Here is a 25,267-nt window from a genome sequence, read left to right as displayed (position 1 = left end):
ACTGGGATCTGGGAGCAAATTCATTGTTCCCCTGCCTGCTTTCTCTGAAGATATCTAAAGCACATTTATGGGACCAATCCCGACACAAAAAGATAAGCAGAAGAGGAGAATATATCCCCATTTACGCAAGACCTCAGGACACAGAGGTCTCACTGAAGGTACACAAGATCCACATGCAGCTCTCCTCTCTGCCCAAAAATATTTGACCCTCTCTGTCCCCTCACACAAACATTCGAAACAGATAACACAAGGGAACCCATTGCTGCTTCTGGGTTTGCCAAGTTTGTTTCACTTAAGCTCTTCCACTGCATGTAGTTTAATCCAACATATACCAAGGCAGAAACAAAGCAACACCAAGTTTCAGCCTGTCTTGCAGTGGCATCTCCAACAGGAGTGGTAGTGCCAGGTACTGAAACCTGCAAGCCCTCTCCTGGCTCTAGATCTCACACTTCTATCTAGCTGAATTTTCTTACTGCTTGAATAGGGTGAAAGGACATTATTTCACTTTGCAAAGTTGGGCAGCAAGTCATGGAGATGAAATTATCCAAAGTCTCAATCAAATTTGCATGCCTGTTTGCTCCCCTCTAAGTGTTGCCTTGTTAAGTTCAACCTAGGTTAGTTATTTTAGGTTTCTCAAACCAGTCCAAGCTCAAATTATCCACAAGTTACCAGAGAAAAAGAAGGAAACATTTCTAAAGATGATTTCCCCGGCTTACCGTGGGATACACTTTGCCTGTTCCACATACAGTGCACCAGAGTAGACTTTCAAATATTGCTGGCAGTGGCTTTGCACAGCAGTGAAAATCTGATCTTTGCCTTCCCTTCACCTGACGCTTTGTATAATGTTAACTTAAAGGCCTCCTTAGTTCTACCCCATAGATCAAATTCCTTTGTGAGATCAGGAGTGAAGCTGATGACTATACTGCTGGAGAAATGGTTTCTGCACTATTCTGCTCTCACAACATCACATTTGAAGCTGGGTAAATATGAATCGATTTTCATTTTAATGTCTGTTCCTGAAGGAAACATATTTATATACTCAGTCAAATGAAACCTCTCATTCTGATTTTAAGCTAGCATAAACACTTTAACACAAAATTATAGGATTTTTCCTGAACAAATAGCTCTTTTATATTGAGTAATGGATACACTTCCAATGTTTTCTCAGGCTGTTTAAAAAAAAAAAAAAAAAAAAAGTGAACCTATTTCTCAAAAAAATCAAAAAATCCGTACAGAAATATCTTTAACCACACTGCTAATCGTGGTGAACTTTCAGACAGGTTTACACTGCCTGTTACCCTCAGGTATGGGAGTGATGGTTCTCAAATGTCTTTGCTCATGCACTTCATTCTCTGGCCAGTCTGTGTGCTTCAATCTTCCTGACAAAACCACTGAGAGAAAACCAAGTACTCAGAAAAACATCAGCATCATTTCTGTGTACAGTGCTGTACTGGGCTGATAATGTTATCATGAGATATATGAAGTTATGGACATTGAGAAAACAACTTCAGTGATGTATATAAAACAACAGGATACGGGATAATTTTACTTGAGGCTGTTCTGCATTGTTCTCTGGAAACATCAACTCAGTTATCAGCAAGAATCAAAAAGGTAGGTATAATATTTGGAAAGAAAATGAGAAGAATTAAATTCCAGCATTATTCCAAATCATATTGCTTCACACCACGTCATATCTTGCATATTATGAAGTTTGGCTACCCTCTTTTCTCCCCAAAAGAGGAAGCACTAGGAGCATAAAAGTTTATGGCTGTGCCTAAATAGATAATGTCCCCACAAAGGAGCTGGGAAATAGGTCAGACTTCTGCCTGGACAAAGGATGGCAAAGGGGGCATGTGTGGGAGGTTGAGCTTGGCAATTATGTTCTACTACAGTAAAGCCAATCTGGAAAGATTGACTATTGTTTATAATCCAGGAACTAGAGAGCACCTAATAAAATTATTAGGCAGTGGGTTTAAAACACAGAGAAGGAAGTATTGTTATTACATGATATAGCATTAAAGCACAGACCTCATCACGAAAGGATGTTGAAATAGCTGAAGGTATAAATGGATCTGACCATGTAAATCCATGGTAGAAGTCTTATCTGAGAGTATTAAATTGGAGCATTGAGAGGTAGCCTGTATCTCTGCCTTTCTGATGCCTGAAATTTTGGTAGGTAATAGATTTATATTTTTTCCTCAAAACCTTTTCTTAAGTATCTGCTGTAGTCACTGGCAGAGGAAGAGCACTGAGCTGAACTGGTCAGAGTATGTCCAAAAGGGAAGATGGGGAGTGAAAGGAAGTGACAGAGACAGGGTGCACCAAGCACAGTGAGGGTCATGTTGATGGAGAGGTTACCTCTCCACTACTGCCAAAAGCATTCCATACGAGTGTTGAGCCATGGCATGGTTAAAGACAGGTCTGAGAGCCCTTTGGCTCCATGAGAAGGCAGCCTGCTTTCACACACTCACACCCCCAGCTTGCTGTACATTTATCCAGAGCCAGTCTTTCCAACCTCAGGGAGCTTTTGTTCCTACAGTGAAGCTCACTCTCATTTTCTTTGTCTCCACAAAGGCAGACAGCTTAATTTGCATCCAGGTGTAATAAACAATCTGCCTTTCGGGAAGCCAGAAAAGGAAGCACCTTAATTCTTCCCATTGAGAGCTGAAAACCCTGGCACCAAGGATGAAAGCCACAGGAACCAAAAAGCACTCTCAGAACTTCATCCCACTAAACAGAGACATCCGTGTGCACAGCTCTCCATAACAAGCAGCAAAAAATGATTAGTCTAGCAGTTAATGGGAGTGCACATGGCTCACTTCTCTGGCTCAGCCACAAAGGAGGCAACAGCGACTGCAGTGTTTGAATCGTTTCCTTACAATCACAGCTGGGCAATTAGACTCCCGCCTTCCTTTGATGGCTAAGTTAGGAAATTGGAGAAGGAGGCAAAAGGATCATTTGGGGGAGGGGGAGCATTTACTATAGTGTATTTGGGTCAAGCCAATGTTGCTTTGTTATTTTTAAATTGATTATGCAACATTTCTAAATCAAATGCTATTTTTCTAACAATTTTTTTGTAGACAAATGCCCCCGTGCTATTTCCTTTGCCCAGCCTGTTTCTAAAATTCACCACATACACATGAATAGTTTCAGTCACCCTAAAAGTGTGGGTTTGGATGAGTTTTTCAAATTTTTCCAAATGTCTTCATCTGAATTTTCTCTAGACTTCTCCACTCTCATTATTTCAGCATAGATGGGCTAGAAATAGCATATCCATGTTCTTATTCTTTAGATTTATTTTAAAAAAAGAAAAAGGTATACTCTCTTTAACCCACTGAAAAATCATGCCTTTGCACAGTGGCTTTGATCCAAAGCTGAGTGAAACAACAGGAATCCTTCCCTTGACTTCAGTGTTTGGAGACTTGGCCCTTATGCTTTTGCTGAAGAATAAGCAAAAGCTATTACATTGGCAGTGTTGAGATAATTGTTTCTTTCTTCTGTCGCGGTGCCCCGGCACAAAGCCGAGCACACATCTTGCTCGGCACAGCCTGAGATGCATTTCAAAGTGCCAGGGCTTTTTCCAATCAAAGCGACAAACATGAGACAAATGCCATTGCTATATTCAGCAATAACAAACTCCGCTTTATTAATACATATTTGTGGCTGAAAAAAAAAAATCCGTGGAGTTGCAAGTCAGTGTTTGTTTGAATATACAGTGCAGTGCAGAAATCATGGAGTGCTGTCAGCCAGACAATAGAAGCAGAACTGCTTTTTGGGTCTGCTGGGAACAAGGGAGCACAGGAGGTTCATCGTGGCTCGGGACCGGGAGGATTATGCTGCAGTAGCCAAACGCTAGCAATGGATGGGAACGCAATAAAAATTTGCATTGGAGCAGTCAGCAGGTGCTGATACAGCGACTGGCACTCACCAGACATGGACTCCATTTTATGACTTCAATTTGTTTTACTTACTCATGCAGCTTCTGGTTTTAAAGAGGCTATCTGAGCAAGGCAGGGACACTGAGGTCCATATTTGTAGCAAACCATTGCCATAGCAAGGGTGAGGGAAATAATGATGTGTCTGTGAAACAGTTGCTTCCTGAGGGGAAAAAATAAATGAGGAATTAAATCCTCATTTTAGAAAAAAGTAAAAAAAAAAAAATAAAAATGAACAAATGTTTTTTGCAATAAACCTCTTGTTTAAGGTTTTGTGTGAGGCAATATGCTGCTGTGTGATTGTGTGTTTCTGCTGCTTGCTGCTCACATCAAGGTCTGGGGAGGTTTGGTCTCTGCTGTTGGAAAATGCTGGTTGAAGGTACCATACAGAAACCAGGGGGTGCAAATCTGGAGTATAATGTCAGTGAATCATACCACTCTGAAAGTTTCCCACTAGACTGGGGCATGGCATCATTTGCCAGCAGAAATGGTCTAAATTTCTAAATGTTTTCTTTATGGAAATTAATTTAATGGAAACTTGAAAATGGGACATTGATAAGGAGCTATGAAAGGTCTGATCTGTCTTCAGTGATGATTTCATTTCTCCTCAGGAAAACACCAGGAATTGTTACTGTGCGTCAGATGAAAGGTAGGGAACCTGGGCATCTAGGATATGGTCTTTAATAAAGGGATCAAACAGAATCATGTTTTGGCTTTTCAGTTCAGCTTTTTATGAGTTCTTTGACTCAAAAATTCTCCACAGATAGGTTTCTTGATGTTGGTCATAGCATGGCAGGTTAGCTAGGAAACTGAACAAAGCAGCCCTCTAAGAAATCAGTGCTTTGGTACACTGGAGGCTCTCCCTTCTTCATAAATTTTTATATAGAAAAAAATCTCCAATATGTACACAGAAAGTATATATAAGCACATTTTCTTCAATAATAAACATCTCCATGAGCTTGATATAAAATTTCAAATATTCTATGATTTTCCATCAGACCTCATGATCTAGAGGATTTGTTGAGGTCACAAATCCAGAAGATTTCACTATATCTTGGGATCAAGCTTCAGCAGGGCATTTTTTAGTTTCAAAAAGTCTTGTTCCTTTTTCCACTTCCTCCTTCAGATAGATCCTGCCCTGAGATAAAATAGCTACAATATCTTGGGGTATTGTGTTAGGAAGACATCACTAACCTGCAGTGGTTTTGTGCACCATATTCTGAAACATTGTTGATGTTTCAGAACTGATCAGTATCCAAAACACTATTTTGGAGTACAACCTGGTGATGACATCACACCTCATTATTCACTAAGTAGAAGATAAGGGTAGCCAGTAATTTCAGGTGAGTTCTCCCCTTTTGTTTAAAACAAGCAAACCCCAATACAACTTTTTTTCCCAGTGTGGCCTCTTTCCTCTTGCAGTGAGGTTTGGAGCCTGTCGCTAGGTTGGGAGATGTAGAGGATGTGGGGCAACTTGCAAAGTGTGGAGGCTGAGATTGCAGAAGCAAATATGAGACAGAGGCAGCCAAGTGTCCAGAAGGCAGGTGAAGCGATATCTACACTTCTGCTCTAGTCCTCAAAGGCAGAAAAAAGGCACTAACACAAAGAAGGAAAACAAAGAGCCTCTGTTAAGGCTGCTACAACAGTATTAATACTTGATATTTGTGTAACATCATCTATTCAAACTTCAGTAGTACCAAGTCTCAAACTGCCACTGAAGCTCTTTGAAGGGGACAAGTACATGGACAGGGGTGATCCACTGTTATAGTCTACCTTCCTAATGAATTTTAACTAAGTCCCACTCCACAGGCTTTTACAGAAACTAAGCTGTAATTGCATAAGAATGAAACCCCTGGTTTGAATTATTAATTGATTAAGGCACAGGAAACCCAGGTACCAGTTAAAGGTCAGCTCATGCATGGGTGAGAAGTCACTAGAAGAGCTCTCCTGGGAGCTGGGCTGTGCTGGGTCTGTGCTATCCAACATATTCATAAGTGCTGTGGGAAGTGGTGAAGGAAGGAGAGATCAGTGGAAAGGCAATGGATTGGTAAAGTTTTCTGAAGAAACTTGGTGATAAGTTATGAAAGAAAAGTATTCAGTGCAGTAAGGTTGAACCATCTGTGAAGACCCTTTCAAAAGACCTTACCAGACTCAGCGACCAAGCAATAAAATGACAGATGAAATGCAGTCTAGATACATGTGGAGTGAAATATATGGCTAAAAAAATCCCACAATCCTAGCCTGGTTTATAAAATTATGGTCTTTGAGCTGAGCTTACCCCCCATTACTATTAATAGCTTGGATTCTTGGTAGATTAGAGAATGGTTTGGGTTGGAAGGGACCTTTAAAGGCCATCTAGCCCAACCCCTATGCAATGAGCAGGGACATCTTCAACTAGACCAGGTTGTTCAGAGCCTCATCCAACCCTGAATGTTCCCAGGCATGAGGCAGCTACCATCCCTATTCCAGTGGTTCAGCACACTCATTGTCAAAACTTTCTTTCTTATATCTAGTCTAAATATACCCTCTTTTAGTTTAAAACCATCTCCTTGTCCTATCACAGCAGGCTCTACTAAAATGTTTGCCCCCATCTTTCTTGTAAGCCCCTTTTAAGTACCAAAAGACTGCAATAAGGTCTCCCTAGAGCTTTCTCCCCTCCAGGCTAAACCATCCATATTCCCTCAGCCTTTCATCACAGGAGAGGTGCTCCATCCTGATCTTTTTGTGACCCTCCTCTGGACTCACCCCAACAAGTCCATGTCCTGCTTCTGTTGCAGCCCTCAGTGCTGGCCTCAGCACTCCATGTGAGGTCTCACAAGGATGGAGTAGAGGGGCAGAATAACCTTCCTTGACCAGCAGGCCACACTTCTTTTGATGCAGCCCAGGATACAGTTTGCTTTCTGGGCTGTGAGTGCAGTGCACATTGCCAGCTCCTGTCCAGTTTTTCATCCACCGGTACCCCCAAGTCCTTCTTGGCAGGGCTTCTCTCAATCCCCACATCCCCAGCTTGTATTGGTACCAGGATTTGCCCCAGCTCAAGTGCAGGACCTTGCACTTGGCCTTATTGAACCTCATGAGGCTCCCATGGGCCTATTTCTCAATCTTGTCCAGGTCCCTCTGGATGGTATTCCATCCATCAGACATATCAACCACACCACTCAGCTTCATGTCCTCAGCAAACGTGCTGAGGATGCACTCACAGATAATTGATCAAAATGTAGTTCAATGTTCATTATAATTAGCTCAATAGAAAGAACAGAATAAAAAAATATTTGATCCCCTTACATCTTGGACACTACATACATTTCTAGGCCATCTGTCAGGAAAAGTCCATAGCAAACCCTCAGAGAAGTTCAGCAAGCCTGACCACAGCCACAGAACTGCTCCCCAGCACAGATCAATGGCATTGGAGTAGTGCCATTTGTCTGGAAAGGTTGAGAAGGGATGTGGCAGGAGTTCATGAAATCATATATTGATGGCAGAGGGTGAATGAGGGCCAAATGGACATCAGTCTGACCCGGTACAATCTTCCTTCATGCTCCATTTGGAGGGGCAAATGAGGCATTAATTGCTTGTCCCAAAAAGAAAGAAGTCAGAGGGAAGAAGGACAGAAAAAAGGAAGATTTCTGGTGAGTCTACTGAAAAGTGAATACCATGTTAAGGCCAAGATATATTCCATCCACATCTCAATCGGCTCAGCCTGAGGTACCTCTGTGACAAGTATTGTAGTCACCACTTTACAGAAGGAAAAACTGATACACTGAAGTTTAGTAATTGGCCCAAGGTTATGCAGAATGTCTGAGGGAGAAACAGGTCTGCGCTCAGATCTTCAACTTCTATCTACAAAACCCAACGTGAAGTGCTGAGACAAGGAGAATGTTCCCGGAGTGGTACAAATTAGGGAATGGCACATACAGTGTGCCTCATTGTAAGCCTGTAAATGAATGTTAAACATGGATTTTGAATGCAATTATTCTGCCCTAGTTACAGAATATATTTTAAAAGGCTAACTGGCCCATGTCTGCTTTCATCACTGAGGACCTCTGTAACCAGCTCACAAATCCAGGGCTACACTTATGTGATTAAAAGAGATCTGGGGGGGGAAAAAAAAAGGGGAAAAAGAAAAAAAGAAAACTTAAAAAATCTAGTCTTGGTCTTTCATAGGGCTCACCACTAAACTTTCTAAATTTGAGGAATGTGGGCCAGCAAGAAAAAGCAAGAAAAGATTGCAGATTGCAGGACAAATTCTGCACTGTCACATGCAAGAGGGACTGCATTGAAATTGATGGGAGTGTACTGGTGAAGCCACAGGGAAAAAAACCAACCTGACATCTGTACAAAATGCTCTTTTTGTGGCAAAATACCAAGATATCCATGTGGTTTAGGGATGAGATATAAACACACAAACAAAATAATGCAATCATAAGTGTTTAATCTTTCTATCCTCAGTATTCAATGTCTTCTTGTGTAACAATTTCAAAGTGGGAAGGGGGTACTCAAGTTGAAAAATAAAAAATGCAGGTATCATCATTGTTCATTTCAATTAGGCTGAAAGATGAGCTGTATTGTCTGCAAAAAGGCTGCTGTGGAATATCTTGATCCTACCTCCACCCAGCAAATGCCCTGCAGAGATTGCTCTGAAGTGCTTCCTATGGAGATCATGAGGTTTTGCAGAGGATAAACACAGTTTGGCAAATAGATTTGAAATGACTGATTTACTCAGATTTCCATGTTTACTGGTTTGCCACTGCTATAATTTGTACTTGTTGTCATGTCTCATCTGGCCACATTCTACATATTTTGTTGGAGTGGGTCTGTGAGGATTCATCTTTTGTAACTTTAGCACCACCACATGGTTTGCTGTGTTTAAAACTCCTGTTAAGAAACAGTGATTTTTTTTTTCCTTTCTTCTGTTTTTGCCCTTTTTTTTTTCCCAGGATTTTTCACAGATACTAAATAAAAATTTGAAACCATTTTCTACTTGGAGCGTGTTCAAGATAAAACACCTCATTTCTGAGCAATCAAAATATGAAGGGGTTGTAGTCACCACTTTACAGAAGGAAAAACTGATACAAAGAAGTTGTAGGTTAGGGTTGCAGAGTTTCCGTTATTTCCTTCAAAGCCCCTAAAATCAAATGCCATTCTGTGCTTAAACCTATTGCCCAAAAACATTTGTAATCTGACAGCAACACTCAATTCCCTACCGCTTTGCATATTTCTCACAGAGCATTTTCCAAAAAACTGGCTAAGATTGCAATGAATAAAATCTCTTGTCTTTTAAAGAAAAGGAGAAAGAAGGTGCCCATGGTGATGGCAGCAGTGGATGCCAAAGGGAAGAAATATAGAGATCATGTCTCTAAACACACTGAGGAATTACCTTCCCTCCCAACCCCCTTGCCAGGTACATGTGCGTAGACTGAGACACTGAACACCCAGTTTTTCCTAACATGAACAAATATGATGGAGTTTTCTCAATATTCATGTTAATGAGGCTATTTAACTGTTATATCATTTTTCTAGATATGTGTCTGTAGCACTGAAAAGTGTTCACGTTCTTCTCCTTGTTCACTACATGAATAGATCTGATCAATCTGATCTGAGACAGCTGATAAGAAAACACCTCAATGTAGCTGAATTCTGTTGCATCTCAAACATCTAACAAAAAATTCCAAAGAAAGAAAAAAAATGAGGTGAAAATCAGAGGAGCTATACCAGGGAAATATTGGTATAGTGGCCACAGAAAGATTTACATAGAGGATTTGCTTTAGGGAGAGGAACAAAGATAGATGTGACTAACATTCTGCCTCTTTTGAATAATTAAAAGTCATCTCAAGCTGCACAGTAAACGCAAATGGCAAAGTCAATGTACCATTTATCTCCAAAGTTTGCTCCTCACTGGAGTTATCATTCCCAAGGACTTTTTGTCAGTCTTTGAAGGCAAAACGGGTGATGGCACCACAGAACCAACCTACATTGCAAAGGATATTTACAGGTGCTAAGTGCCATTGGATTCTCTCTATCTGGCCAAGCTGCCATCCTTTACAGAGATGCCCTCATGGGTCAAGTGGAGCTGTATCCTCAAAAGAAGAAACACTGGCTGGAGTCTCCAACCTGAAATTACCTGTGAAGTTTAATTTAGCACCCTGCTGTATTTATTTTCATTACATGATCCAAAAATAAAATAAAATGTCAGTGTCTGCAATCACCTGAGAAAGAACCAGAAAGACTGGAACCAAGAACTACACAAAGGAGAGTAGAAAATGAAAACAAAGACAAAACCAAAAAAACCCAAACAAACAAAAACAAAACAAAACAAAACAAACAAACAAAAAAAAAAGAACCCATAGCATTTGATGTTAAGGGTTTCGGGGTTTTTTTTTTCAAAATGCATGAAAAGCTACCATACCGGTGTGTAGTAGGAATCTAAACTCCCAGCTGGACAGGTGTGTTTAGAACCACAAAGGGTTATTGAAATCAAAGGATTTCAGGCTGACAGAAAGGTCTGCCCAGGGGGATTAGAATTAAAGATCAAGACCTTGTATTTTAAACTGACACCTCTCAGGAGAAAACTGCTTTTACCGAGGACTAACGGGGTGTTTAGACCACATTTTAGCATATCATGTTAGCATAGGAGGGCATGTTCACTGTTTCACAGCCTGTACCTCTTTTACTGCAGTATTTTTCCCTCTGTTCTTGGCAGAGCAGAGATGAGAGGCAACTAACATTTTATTTCACATTGTAATATTACAAGACTTAGCCAAAACCCCCTTATCTTTACTCCTTCTGCCAGCATAATTTGGACAACAAAGACAGCTTTGACTGACCCTCTACTTATCACACTATGTTCCTCCAGGTTTCATTTTCTTTCTTTCTCCTCCATGTTTAGTTTAGCACAGATTCATCTGGCTCCGCCGAGGCAGCCGGGGAGAGGCACTTTGGTCCAGCAGATGCAGGACTGGCTCCTGCAAGAAATTGTGCCCCTGCCCCTGGGGTCTGCAGAAGAGTTAATGTCCCTAAGACAACAAATTGTTGACAGCTCGGAGCCCCTATTTTCAGTCTTTTTGATTTCAGACTCTTTGCAACTCTACAGTCCCAGCTCTCTTATACAGGGTAAGCCACTTCAGTGTTTTCACATCCAGTTCTTGACAGGTTGCTGCAATGATTTATGAAAAGACAGTAACAAAGAAGTAACAAAGACATCATACCAGATATTTCCTCTGCTGGAGCATGGGGCATACCCAATGTCTGTCTTTCAGCCCATACTGAATCAGTACCATGTCAGAGTAAAGACACCTTTCCTTCTCATTTTTTGACTTGAACAAAACAAAAAAATTGCCCATATCAAATGTGTCCCAATTTTCTCCTGAAAACCAAAGTTGGAGCATCTGGACAACTACATCCAATATTTATTCCAAAGATTTTGCTAATATCTAATAGAGAGTACAGAAGTGACTGCGTGTTTCAAGGAGGAAGGTGTTATCACTAGGAAAATGAACATGCACACAAGTCCAGCATATTTTTGTCTTAGGTGTTCAGAAGTAAATAAAGACCTTTCCCATTTGATTTCTTGAGTGTTCAGTTGGAAACAGCTTAAAGGGCTTTGCTCCTTAGAGACTGAGTGATAAAATACATGTCAAAAATATTGCTCTTCTAACACATCTCTTCATCTGCACTCCAAAAAGTAGTTCTTGACCTTCCAGAAGCTTGGTCTCTGTCTTATACAATAAACACAAATTCACAGTTACACCACAGCTGCACCTCTGCCTTTAAACCTGAACCATGGGACTGATATTTATGCCTACACAAAAACACTGGCCACCTTGGTGCTCTGCAGAAGGGAGCCCTGCCCTCCCAGCACACACAGAGAGGAGCTGCCTATCCCAGCCTGTATCTACGTAATCCATCCTGGAGGCCAAATGAGCAGGTTAGAAACACTCATTCTAACTTCTCTGCAGTTTTCCACAAAGCCTCCCAGAAACTGTAATTCACTCTATAAACCCACTATAACAGAGGAGATATCTAGCTGTAGGCAGCAGCTTGATGCACATAAATCCTGCTCCCACGACACAGTGAGTCTATCAGGAAGCAGGCTGTGGAAAGTCAGAGGGCATCACCCATACAAAATAAGAGACAATAGCAGAAAACCGATGGACCAACCACAAAAAGTGAAGAAAGAACAACTTCCCAGCACTTCAAATTGTGCTTCAGTTCATTTCAAGGAGAGAAATCTGAAAAAAACAGAAGGGGAAAAAAAACCACCCCAAAAAACCCTAGATGATTTACCCCTTTCCACTAAATAGTATAGTGATTTAAATAAAACTCTACAACCCATTACTGAAACTATTATTTCTCTGCAAAGTTGCGTCGTGAGATGGGCCTAAAAGCCATCTGCTTGATTTTCCCTTCAGATCATTTATCAAAAGACATTTTTAATGTTTTAGCCCAACTAGTGAAGACTTCTGAGTTTCAGCCAATCAGCAAACCCAGACGTGTAATAAGTTGTCGCTGCTGTGCATAATCTTTCCTCGTGCAAAAATACGCTTTTAAAGTTAATAGCAGCTGAAAATAGAGGAAGGAAATGAAAGTTTGGGAATTAAACCCTCAGGGCACCCTAGCAGTAGCACAGCTGATCCAGGCATACCTCTCTATCTACATAGGAGGTATGGGCTGGATAATGATCATCTTATTGCTGTCAACATATGTACACTGAGGTCCGTCCTCTACAGGCTATGCAAATCAGGCAAAACCAATTCCTTCCATTTAAGACTTCCACAGAAGTATACAAGTACATTTTAGATGCCTTCTGTTCAAACCAGAGAAGACATAATTAAATCAAAGTAGTGCACAGTATATCTGGCAAATATTTTCTTGCTATTCATTACTATGGAAAAGCTCATGGAGGGAAAGCTTTGGGTAACTACAGTGTTGTTGTAGAAACCAAGATTGCTGAACATTACACTTGCGCGCTGTTTAGCCATTTAACAAGCACCAGTATTGTCATTTAATTCAATGGAATGGACCTTGAGCCCTCAAATGATTAAACTAATCATACTAGGGCACGATAATGTGAATCAATAGGATTAACATGCAACTCTTCTGCACTACTTTCCATACGAGCCCCTCAAGCATACACATAAACATTTAACTAAGCCTTGTAGTGCCCACAAAAGGTAAATACATATTCGATACCGTACTGATGGAAGCCTATTCAACTTAAGGCTACTGAAGGCCCACACCAAGACCTTAAACCATCTTGTCCGGGAGCTGCTCTATGCTGATGATGCCACCCCTGTCACCCACACAGAAGCAGCTCTGCAGCATTTAACATCCTGCTTTGCAGACGCTGCTGAGCTCTTTGGGCTGGAAGTCAGCTTAAAGAAGACAGAAGTTCTCTATCAACCTGCACCTCAGGAAGTCCCCCATCATCCCCATATCACCATTGGCCAATCAGAGCTCAAATCAGTCCAGCAGTTTAATTACCTAGGTAGCCTCATCTCCTCGGAGGGTAAGATTGACGGGGAGTTAGACAACAGATTAGCAAAGGCATTTGGAAAACTCCATAAAAGAGTATGGCGTAATAAACACTTGAAGAAAAGTACAAAGATCAGTGTTTACAGAGCCATAGTGCTGTCTACTCTCTTATATGGATCTGAATCATGGGTCATCTACTGCCACCACCTGCGTCTCCTAGAACGCTTCCATCAACGCTGCCTGTGTACAATCTTAAACGTCCACTGGTCAGATTATGTGACTAATACGTCTGTTCTAGAACAAGCAGCAGTCACAAGTATAGAGGCCATGTTGCTGAGAACACAGCTGTGTTGGGCAGGACACGTCTCCAGGATGAAGGACCACCGCCTCCCTAAGATCTTGCTTTATGGTGAACTTGCCACCGGCTGCCGCATGAGAGGAGCCCCGAAGAAAAGATACAAGGACTCCCTGGAACAACATCTCAGCCTCGGCCAGATTGATCACCATAACTGGTCTACTCTGGCCTCCAATCAGGAGGTCTGGAGACATACCATCTGTAACGCTGCTGCTTCCTTTGAGAACGCACACAGGATCACTCTCGAGGAGAAAAGACAACGCAGAAAGAATCGTGTCTTGCAGAATATACCACCTAAGGAATCTTTCTGCTGTGCCTTTTGCAATTGGATATGTCTATCTCATATTGGCCTCATTAGCCACCAGAGTGCTTGTAACAAATGTGGATAGAGCCTTCCTAAATCTTCGTTCGCGAAGCCTAGCCACGATGATGCTTCTGCACTACTTTCCATACGAACCCCTCAAGCATACACATAAACATTTAACTAAGCCTTGTAGTGCCCACACAAGGTAAATAGATATAATTAAACCAATGCAAAGATTCATTCTTGAAACCAGTCGCAGAGGGCAGGGTAAAATGTTTTCTCCTGAAGATTGAACGGGGAGCACTGAAGACATTGCCACTCCTCCCAGCTCCCACTCCTCCACTGACGAGCATCCTTCCTCAGCCAAAACATCCAGCTGCTCTTGTGAGTGTGAGGAGCGACACCCCTCACCTCTCACCTCTCACCATTCACTGTCTGAAGACCATGCCTCTCCACATCCATGTTCAGCATATAACAGCAAACATATGGTCAATAGGCAATAGCAAAAGTGAGTAATTTTATATCAGCATCAGAAGTCCCACCAGCTGCTTTCCTCAGATCACAAAAGGAATGCCTGTGACCAGGCTAACACTGCACACTCATCAGCTAAATTGAAAGAAAGGTGTATCAGCCAGATAAAAAGTCACTTCACTGTAGCTAATCACATTTTACGCTTAAATAGGGCCTTAAATCTCGAGCAGTGCTGAAAAATTCAGCAAAGCTCACAAACTGTGCAACAGGCCAAAGTGCTGGCATTTGTAACTTGGCAAAGCAAGAGTGACCCAGCAGACTCAGAACAGTTTATGCCAAGTTTGTACACATTTATATAGGTATAGGTGCACACAGATACATGGATTTCATTCAGCTATTTAACAAGGCACTGCAATATGCAGCCACAATTTAAGATGAAAAGAGATTTTACTCTTTTCATTCTAGAATCCATGCAAAACCTCCATCTCCACCCAGGGATTTAGGGACATGACGCAAGAAGGAATCTGTCCATGATACCTGGCTCCTCAGAGCAGACAGACTCAAATTCTCAGGTTCTTCTGTCACCAGTGTTCTTGAAGAACCAGAGCCATACAACTATTCAGTTCCCATCCTGGAAAAAGCTTTTTAGCTGAAATTTTCCTAAATTTTCCTAAAAACTTTTCCTAAAAACCACAATTCCTTCAATGCCTGGGAAAGACTAGCAAAAACGCCCTGTGATTTTTTGTCTTTCAGCATGTGGTTACTAGGTCTCTCCCTGGGTGAAGGCTGGGTGAAGTCTCAAACCTCTGAGACAGTTCAGCCATCAAAGGACTTTGGAACCTTGATTTTTTTTCATCTGGCTGATTACCACTTAACATCAATGCTGGAGACTGTGGAGACTGTGTCAAGCTTAGTTTAAAAAAAAAAAGAGAGGTCATTCTTTGAAGCTGTAATTTCGGCCTTTAAGGATGCCCTTTGGCATCCTTGCAGCATTGCAGGGATCCTAGCATCTGAGGAAGAAATTCCACTCCCTCTGACCTGGCAGTTAATTAATCTTTGAAGGAATCTACCCCCTTATACACTGAGGAAGAGCCAAGAGTTGATGAGGAGAAAGCTTTGAAACCAGTGTCTTGCTGCTGCGTGAAGAAGTGCAAATTATTCCCAGGTGATGAGTATAGGAACAAGGCACAATTTTTACATGATGTCTGAGTCAAGGTTGGACAAAATACAAACTTTATCTCATTCATCATTTACCTTTAGAGAGGTGAAGATTTGTGCATCTTCAATTAAAAAAATAAAAAAAACCATAGTTTGATAAAAGTATGTGCAGCCCCACCACAGCAAGTCTTGCAGTCATTTTGTACATCGAACAAAATATCAGCCTTTTATTAAGTCTATTACATTTCTTAATTTGTTTTAGACTGTGTTCACTTCCTTGTTATTGTTTTAAATTCACAAGGGATAATTTTAAACTAATCTTCTCATCTTTTGCAGCAAACCCTCATCAATAAGCACTGAAAGGATGATTAAAATATCACTCCATGTAGAACAAACTAAGTCAAAATTACTGTGGGGAGTAAATTACCCTAACAGAGATGTAATGTCAATGCCTTAATTTTATAAAAGATTTATTATTGGAAAGGAAAAAAAAATGTAATCCCAGTGCTGTAAGCAGGTCTTTGTCAAAATAGCTTTTTTAAACAGATAAATGGCATGGTTTGGTTTAATACTTCTTTATCCAGAGTGAAAGAAAAACTCAATGGAGAAAAATATGATAATAGCCTTATCACCATACTATGGATATATGTCCAAGTGTCCATAATGCCTGAATTTGCCTCTCCAGCCTGCAGGGATGTGGTGGTACCAGCTCCCTTCGTCCTTTTATCTCACATCAAGAGCTTTTCCATCTCTAGAGCTGATGTCTCTATCCAGCAGTGTCCCCATCCTGCAATCAGCCAAGCTCCCTCAGGGTACTCAATCCCGCCCTGTCTGGCAGCAGCTGCAGCATCTTGGGCACATTACACTCACCATGGCTTCTTTCCCTGGCATGGGCCAGAATTGCCTGCTGTTCAGCCATGGTAAGAGAGGGTTGGCTTGTACATGAAATTTCTTACATTATTTTAACACCAATGAAAAAAGAAGAGAGTAATGTGGTCCTAAAATATTCTGGCAACAAGTTTTTAAAGCTGAATGATTCCTGGGCTCATCTTCCATTAACATTCTTGCACTGTGTTTTCATTCCAACAGCAGGCAGGAGCCTGTGAGGCTTGGAATTTTTTTTTCTGGGTTTGGGGGTTTTTGGGGGGGAGGTTTTTGTTTGTTTTTTTAGGTTCTGGTTTGAGGGGGTTTGTTTGAGGGTTTTTTTCTCTTTCTTTTTATTTCCTCCCAATAAACGTTCATTTATTCTCTTGAAACACTTCCAGGATTGCCTGCTTAGTTATTTACCTTTGACTTATACAGAATCAGAGATATTCAGTTTGTGTGCTTGTCAAAATAATTTTTGGAACTTGCTATATTAACGTATAAGCTTTAGGGATATTTTTATTTCTTTAATCTAGATATGAATATTTGAACTCTGCAGCTATTACATCACATTGTTCTCAGCTAAATTCTTTAAGGTTGCCTCACATTTTCATGTTTCCCTCTAGTTCCAACTACATGGCAAAAAGGAATATGACAACATTTAGCAGTCCTTGGCTGGTACAAAATACACCCTGAAGTTTAGGGTTGCAGTTTCCTTGAGTTAAATTGCTATACCCATTCAGATCTGATGCATTCTTTTTTATTCTGCTGCACTTAAGGTGTATTCATAACAAGAAAAAGATAAATGACCAATATATTTCTGAATCCTGCCATCCACTGTGTTTGTAAACTGACCAAGTGCTAATTTAACCCATCAAAACAATTCTCAGCAGACCTTTTGCTATTATACAATCAAACAGATTTCCATGATGGACAGTAGATAAACATCTAGGGCTGGACTGACTTAAACACTGTCAAATATCTATGATGGGAAATTATTCTACAGGATGAAAGCAAAAGGTATAGCTGCCAAAAATTAAATTATTTTCTTTCGTCCAAATTTCCTGCCTTTTCAGTTATTCTAGCAGTGCAGAAATTATAGTTGTCTGGCAGTCTCTTGGTGGTGAACAGTAACTGCAGTCCTGCAGATACTCAGACAGGGCCTGCCTCTGACTAAACCCCTGGACAAAAAGAACAGACCTTGTCCCAGGAGACCACCAGTACCCTGGCTGAAACAGAGAGATAAGCAGGCCAATTACATATCACAGAGAAAATTCCCAGGAGAACCAGAAAAAGAGACATGGTGTCAGCACTTGTGTCTTAGTGGTGGGCTTACTCTTGTTCTTCCCCCCTTCCTCCACATGAATGTCCCTTGCCCTGTCCCAGGAACATTCTTGTTTCTGATACACTGAATTTTTCCCATGCTCCTCTATGAAAACAGACACATAATTCATTTATTTATTCAACAACATCTACCACTTCTGTTGCAAAATTACCCTTTCCATTTTGCAGAATCCCTGTTGCCTCATTCACTTCTTATTCTTTATCCACTTGAAGTCTCTTATTTATTTTTACCTCTTGTCAAATTTTCATTTTGCCTTCTATCTTTCCTACACTTATGCTTCCTTTAAAATCTTCTAGTTTCTCCTGTAATTTTTTCAGATCACCCTTGAGTTTGATCTGTCATAATTCACGTGCCCTTTGCTGCCCTTCTTCCCAATTGAAAGTCCCTGCTAGCTGCATTATTTTAGTTTAACAGCAAAGTCTTGCTCTCATCCCAGTTCAATGGCAAAACTCCTTATTGATTTCAGTGGAAATGGGGTCTTGGAGTATTTATGGCTTTGCACAATACACATAAGCCCTGGGCGGGGGGAGACAATGTAATTAAGCAATATGGCATGACAGACTGCACTGCACCACCGATTAATGGGTGCATGGTGTGTGTAATAAACGTGAGCCTCTGGCACACCTGAGGTGCACATTAATCAGCCCTATGGTACAACCTGAAAACTCTGATCATTATAAAATGGGTATTTAAAACATTAAAATGCCCTTTTTTAAGTGATATAAATCATTAATCAGAGTAGAAATCTACTCTTGTGTCCATGACTCCATCAGACTGCAGTGACTCCATCACTGTTCCTCTTTATGTTGCAGAAGTGAAGGTAGGACCCAGTATTTATTTTAAAAGGATAATCTGCCTGTTTACCTCTATGCCTTTGTCACTGTGTTGGGGGTAACATGTCACAGTAGCAATCAGGTAACCATCATATTTCTTGGTGATGAATGTCACAAGGGAAGTGAGGGAAGACATTCAAAGGAGCCTCTACAGCCAGTGTGCTGTAAGTTTTCGGAACCATCATGCAGCAACAGTCACCACAGCACCTGCCAGCAGGCCACCTTCCACCTGCCTGAAAATATAATGGAACCTTGCTCTTACAGCTGTGCAATCAAGGAGGACTGTGTGACTCTTATCAGAAGACAGTAACCATCCTGGTGATTGCAATACTGGGCAAATAAAACCAATTTGCTCTTGTGTTTTGCTTCTCCTGACAGCCTTAGCCATAGCTCCTCCACTCCTTGTGGCCACAAGAAAAAGCTAAAGTACAAGCTGCTGCCCACCTCACCTGAGAAGGGGTCTGTCTGAACCCAAGGAGGGATGATTTGTCCTGTTAGCATCCCTCTGAGACCTACAGGAGCTCCTGTCTTGTACCACCATTTAAAGCAAACATGGTCATCTCACACCTGTTAGGTGCTCTGGTCACAATGGGGGCACTCAGAGAGGTGCACCAAGTGTGACCACATGGCAACTCAGGCACTGCCTGCACTGCTGTTTGCACAGGAGAGAACTGATAGGTACTTTCAGAGTCAATCTCCGTGGGTCTTAAATTCGTTAAGCTGGAAATCACAACCCTGCTGAAACAGTAGTGACTGTGTTTTGCACTAGGGATTATGTGAGGTACCTCATCCTGTTTGCAAAACCCAGCACTGCATGTCTTCCCACTCACTCTTTCCCCACAGAGCTCTGGGCTCACATGTAGCCTCTGGTGCTTTTCTGACCAGATGCCTTCAGGCACACAATCTAATATAATTCTCCTGTAGCCTTAGCCTCCCAGATGCCTTTTGAAGGCCAGACCTCATACTACCTGCACACTCTGCTGCAGCGATCTGCAGAGGAGGTGCAGAGGAGGGAATCCAATAATGGGTAGTGGTGAGACTGCAGGTGTAGCTCCTGCCATAACAGTTCTCTGCTCCTGGCTGCACTCTGTAACACATTAGGACAAGTCCTCTCGCACCTTTGTTCCATCTCCCACCAGACAAGATGCCCTCCGACAGTAAGAGAGGCTGAAACCCATGCCCACTCACTGTGGGCTGCATTATTCTCACTGATGTCCCAGATTATTCTGCTTTTAGTTATCAGACCTCCTCCTGTGAATCAGCTTTTGAGTACTGAACAAGATAAATAAGAAATAAATAAGAAACAAATAAGAACAGTAACATCAGAAATTAGTCGAGGAGCAGATCTCATTCAACAAAGACTGAAGTTTTCTGTTGTCTGATGCTTTTCCCCAACATAGGCTTTGGAGGACTTTTCCCCAGTCCTCCAAATTCCACACTTCACTAAATAGCTTCTTTCTCTCCATTCAGATTGAGAAGGGCAGCTTGATGCTATGTTTGTTTTCCAATTTAAGGCCCACGCCAACATGTTCCAAAAGTGCTGGCATTTTCGTTTTGTTCAACTTAATGGAGGGTGACTCAAACCTTAAGCTGTTTGATTTTGGAAAGCAAATCAAACATACAGTGCAGCAGAGGGTGAGACATGCTGCGGCTCTATACCAGACACATATTTAAAAGAAAATTTCTATGTTTCCTTTACAGAACAACTCGGACCCCTGTTCTGCTGTGTTGTATCTGTCCATTTCCTTTCTGAAGGGACCTACCAGAAGTTCCAGGCATCTAATAACTTCACATGCCTGCTATTTCTTTCTTTTTTCCTCTTTTTTTGCTTTTCTGAATCACTGCTGCTTTCTTCCCACTCCCTCAAAGCCAAACTGGCATGAAGCTCAATATACTCTCTTCAACTGCTGTGTAAGCACAGTCAGAATGGCCACACAGCACAGTGAGAGGTCTAAGGCTCTCACACACCCCGAGGTGTTCCTCCTCAGTGCTTCAAAAAGAGCACAAAACATCACTCAACCCCTGAGACATTTTGCACGTACAGCAGGTTTCCTACAAGCTAGGCATTGATGTATCCCACTCCTTCAATCCCTTTGCTGCCATGCCATAGGATGTGGGTGGCACAACCACAGGTGCTGGTTTAAGTCAGAGATAACACTAATGAAACCACTGCAACAAAATGAATGCAAATCATCAGAAGCCCATAATTTAAATGGCAGCATGGAAGCAAATAAAGACTAGCTAGAATTAGATCTGGGGGATTAAAGGAGAAGCCCTCCTGAAGAAGACAATTTCTGAATGTCTCTTAGTTCAGCTTTTACCCATCTAATCTGAAATACTCAAACTTATTTCAAAGTATTCAATTTTGGTTTTATTTTTTAAAAAGCATAAATTAATCACTCTTTTGGCTGTGACTCTCCGCTTCCCAGCTAGTAAGAAAATTTCAGAAGTTTTTGTAGTAAATAGCTTCCAGCAGAGAATAATTAGCATGAAGATTGATTATGTGATTTTCCATAGTATATGGTAAAGGTTTTCTGCAACTAAATAAGAAGAACATGATCCTACTCTGTGTGAGAGCTGGTTTTAACTGCTCAGAACATCACAGGAAAAAACAGGTGCTGTTAAGAAACTATAAAAGAAGTACTTAACTGTGTTTTCTCTTTCCACTTCAGAAGGTCAGAATGACCTAGCACTGTTGTGATAATATTTTTAACTTAGATGATGATAATTACAGGTACATTTCCACCTTTAATGTTGAGAGAAAATACAACACTTGGTATTAATCACACCTTCAGTACGAAACAGTTGTGTGTAGCCATCAGTGTCATTCAGCTGCCCATGGGACCAGCTGACGGGACCCAGTGTAACCTGTGGCAGTGGTGAAGACAACTCTTTTTCCTGAGGTCTCAGCCTTGTACAGCTGGGTTGTGCTTCTATTTCATCAGAGCTACAACAGGCTTATATTACAAAAATGCCGATACCCTCAAACGCACAATAAACTCCTAGTTATGTTCCAGATCATATTCCTCATATCTTTTCACCAAAATGATATTTGCCTCCTTCCTACCAAACACACAGCTAGACACTCCCATCATGTGTCTGCTCAGCCTGTTTGCTTTAATAAAAAGAAGACATTCTAGAGAAAACACTTTCACATTGTCATTCCAAAGAAATAAGCAAAATTAACAGCATATTTCAAGATCTTTGCAGACATTACTCCATTTTCTGTGATGGAAAGAGCCTATTTTGGAAGAAAGCAAGGAAGGCACCTGCCTGGGGCTCCAGGAAAATGTGAAAACCCCCCAGTGCCCCTGAGGGAAGCAAAGGACTCATCTGTCTCAGGTCTCCAGTTCTCACAGTGCATAGACAACTCAATTTCAACCACTTCTGCAAGTAGCCTTGAATTATTGGAGCTGCTTTTCTCCATCACTCATCCTGCAGCACTGCTGTGGAGAGACTAGGGCAAGGTAGAACCCTCTGTAACTGAGCACCTTCAGAGCAGGGAAAAAAGTCGGGACAGAGAGCCCTTGAATTTCTCCTCCCGTGCAAAAGAGAAGGGAAGGGGGCTCCTCACACCTGAGAGATGAGAGGAGATGGGATGTGTGAAGATGCTGGAATTTAAGACAATTGTCTGGCGGCAGGCAGCTTTTCATAAAACATCCCTTGATTCAGTCTCATCTGGGGCTTTGCAAGCAGAGCTCCAGCCAGCAATGCACTGGTGGTACCGTGACTTCCTCGCCTGCGGTGCAGGCATTGAGGAGTGGGAGAGAAGGCTTAAAGGGTCAGAGCACAGACAGAAAATATAGCTCATTTACAGGAATCCCCATACATGAGAGGAAGAGCATGAAGTCAGTCTCATAACACATTTTTAGTTGGGATGGATGATCCCAGCAGCACATCTCTTCGGCTGGCCACGCACACTTCAGCCCACTCTGGTATTCTGTAACACATGCAAGAGAAACCAGATTTTGGGCAAGAAGACAAGAAGATACCAGTGCTTGATGACAAAACAGCACACACACAAATTGTTACATGAAACTATATATGTCTTTAAACACATTATTACATTGCCCTCACTGAGATTTTGCAGTAAGCTTGACATGCTTCACTGTAATGGGGTATTTGCTCAGAATGGGGTTATATGAGCCAAATTCTCTGTCCCAGGGTCCATACACAAAAAAAAGGGGTACTAGTTACTTGCTGCATAAGCAATAATTTTCCTGGAGAGGTCATGAAAAGCTCTGATTTAATTAGCAAAAGCCAGACTTGAAAGATTAGGCTCAAGAGCACTTCAATCATTACTTTGGACTCACTGACTTTCAGACAGATTTTCTACATATGCTCAAAAATCCAACAAAAAATTCATAGTCAGTGCCACAGAGACCCTGTGGGGAATACTGAGGATGATTTCCCTGCCTGGTTTTTCATTTCACTTACCCTTCTATGGCTGGTGGTGTCTATTCACTAACATTATTCTCCTTTCTGTTTTAATTTGGGCTCAGAGCCTTCTTAACATGACTTTATGCTTACTTAAGAAACTGTGTTACATCCAGCAGGAGATGGCTTTTACTGAGAACATTTCCCCCAATGACTTTTTAATTTTCCTACCCTTGACGTTTCAGTTCAAAATATTAAACAAATCACAAGCTATTACTTGTATTTGTTAAGCCACTAAAAGCCAAACCCACTTTTTTCCAAAAGTTACGTAGGTAAAGGGGAGCCCAAAGCAAGATGGACTAGATAATTATGCTACTAAAGACCAAACTTATGTGAATTATTCTTGTGACATTTTCCATTCTTGTTACCATCTTCATAATGAAAACGAGATGTCAGAAGCTTCATTCCTTATACCCAAACTTTATGTGATCTCAGCTATGTGCTACGTTACTCTGAGGTTTTTCAATATTTGGAAGTTGGGCCAGCTAGCCATTCCCCTAAATTTCTAATTACAGACTTAACAACCCATGGAAGAGGAATGCGTTTTAAGACTCAAGTCCTCAGGCTTTATAAACGTACAATATGGAAAATCTTACGCTATAGTTCTTCTGTGCACTGCACCCATTAAAAGGCATCACACAGAGAAATGCAACGGGTTGAAGATCAAGAATGAATTTTTAGAGAAAAATAAATTCTCAGGGAAAAAAAAACAAAACCACATACAACCTTTCAGGAGCAGTAGGTTTAAGAACAGCACCACAGCTTCAAGATTTCACAGCGTTGATGGTATTTTAAATGAAGAAGCTATTAGAACGGGAGAGTTTATGGTGATAGATAACACAGTGGTTTCCTCTCCTTCTTCCAGAGACTATATTTCAGGAAAAAAAACATTAATTTACTTTGCCATCATATTTTTTTAAGTTCAAGTAGTCTGTGGAGAACTAGAAAGGGCCTTGTGTACTATGAGAAATACTTCCATGTTAATACTCCTGAGTAGCAGCATTTATTCATATGATGCTGCTCAGCGCAAATCCTGTATGAGGAGCTGAAGCACATTAACTTGAAAGGCTGAATTTTGAGCTGCTTTCCAAAGGGGCAAAAGCTCATATCAGTGAGGAAGGTGTTCAGCTACAAGACAAATATATTAAAGTGCATGACTTACAAGTACAGAATCAAAATAAGGTGATAATAAAAAGTATATGTGAGTAAGGTCTTTCCTAGTATTTTAATTTACAATGGAAAAACCATAAACTTTCTCAGAGCTCCTGCAACCTCCTGAGGTGATGAAGAATGGGTGCACAGGCAGTGCTTGGGTGTTTCACACTTCCCAGGCAGAGGAAGGTCAGCTGGTGTCCTGGTAAGGCTTATGCTGCAGCAAGAAAGCGAAATGCATGGTCCTCAGCTCAAAGTTTTATGAGGTTTTCTTTTATTGCTTGGGTTATTACTGCCAGTATCTGGACAAAGGCATTAAAAGACAAGGAAAGGGCTGGAATGCTCACAGGCAGGGACCTTCCAAGCAACACTTTCACCCAACCCTTGACTGTCTGCAACCATTCTTCTTAGGAGACCTATTCACATTTGGAGTTTACCAAGTTTTACACCCAATTGCCTGTAATAAGGTGAGGACAATGAACATTTTGCTTGTAAAGCAGCAAACTTGATATTACTTCCACACCGCTCAACTAAGAACACATTACAGTGCTGTCTTGGTCTCTGTTAACAATCATAGAGCTATCAGACATTTCATAAGAATCGGGTTACAAAAATGTAGCAGAGAGACATACAAGGACATAAAAATTCCAATGAGATAAAAGCATCCCTGTTTACATAGCAATTCTGCTTCATTAGACTCAATGTTGTTTCATTATATTCAATGTCATTTAGTTTTGATGTTCGTTTCAAGGCTGCTTATTTATACTGAGGCAGAAAGAGGGAAACACAGTAAAAACTCTGTGCTGAATACAATGTTAGAATGGGTTTTAATATGCAATAAAATGTATATATCGTGTTCTAGTTAAGAAAGCGTCACTGTTTGCTTACGTATGTTACCATACAAATATATCCTAAAATCAAATTGGCCTTCACTAAATCCCA

This window comes from Lepidothrix coronata, unplaced genomic scaffold (assembly GCF_001604755.1).
Source record: "Lepidothrix coronata isolate B3197 unplaced genomic scaffold, Lepidothrix_coronata-1.0 Scaffold163, whole genome shotgun sequence".
Taxonomy (NCBI): domain Eukaryota; kingdom Metazoa; phylum Chordata; class Aves; order Passeriformes; family Pipridae; genus Lepidothrix; species Lepidothrix coronata.
Note: the sequence above shows the minus strand (reverse complement) of the source record.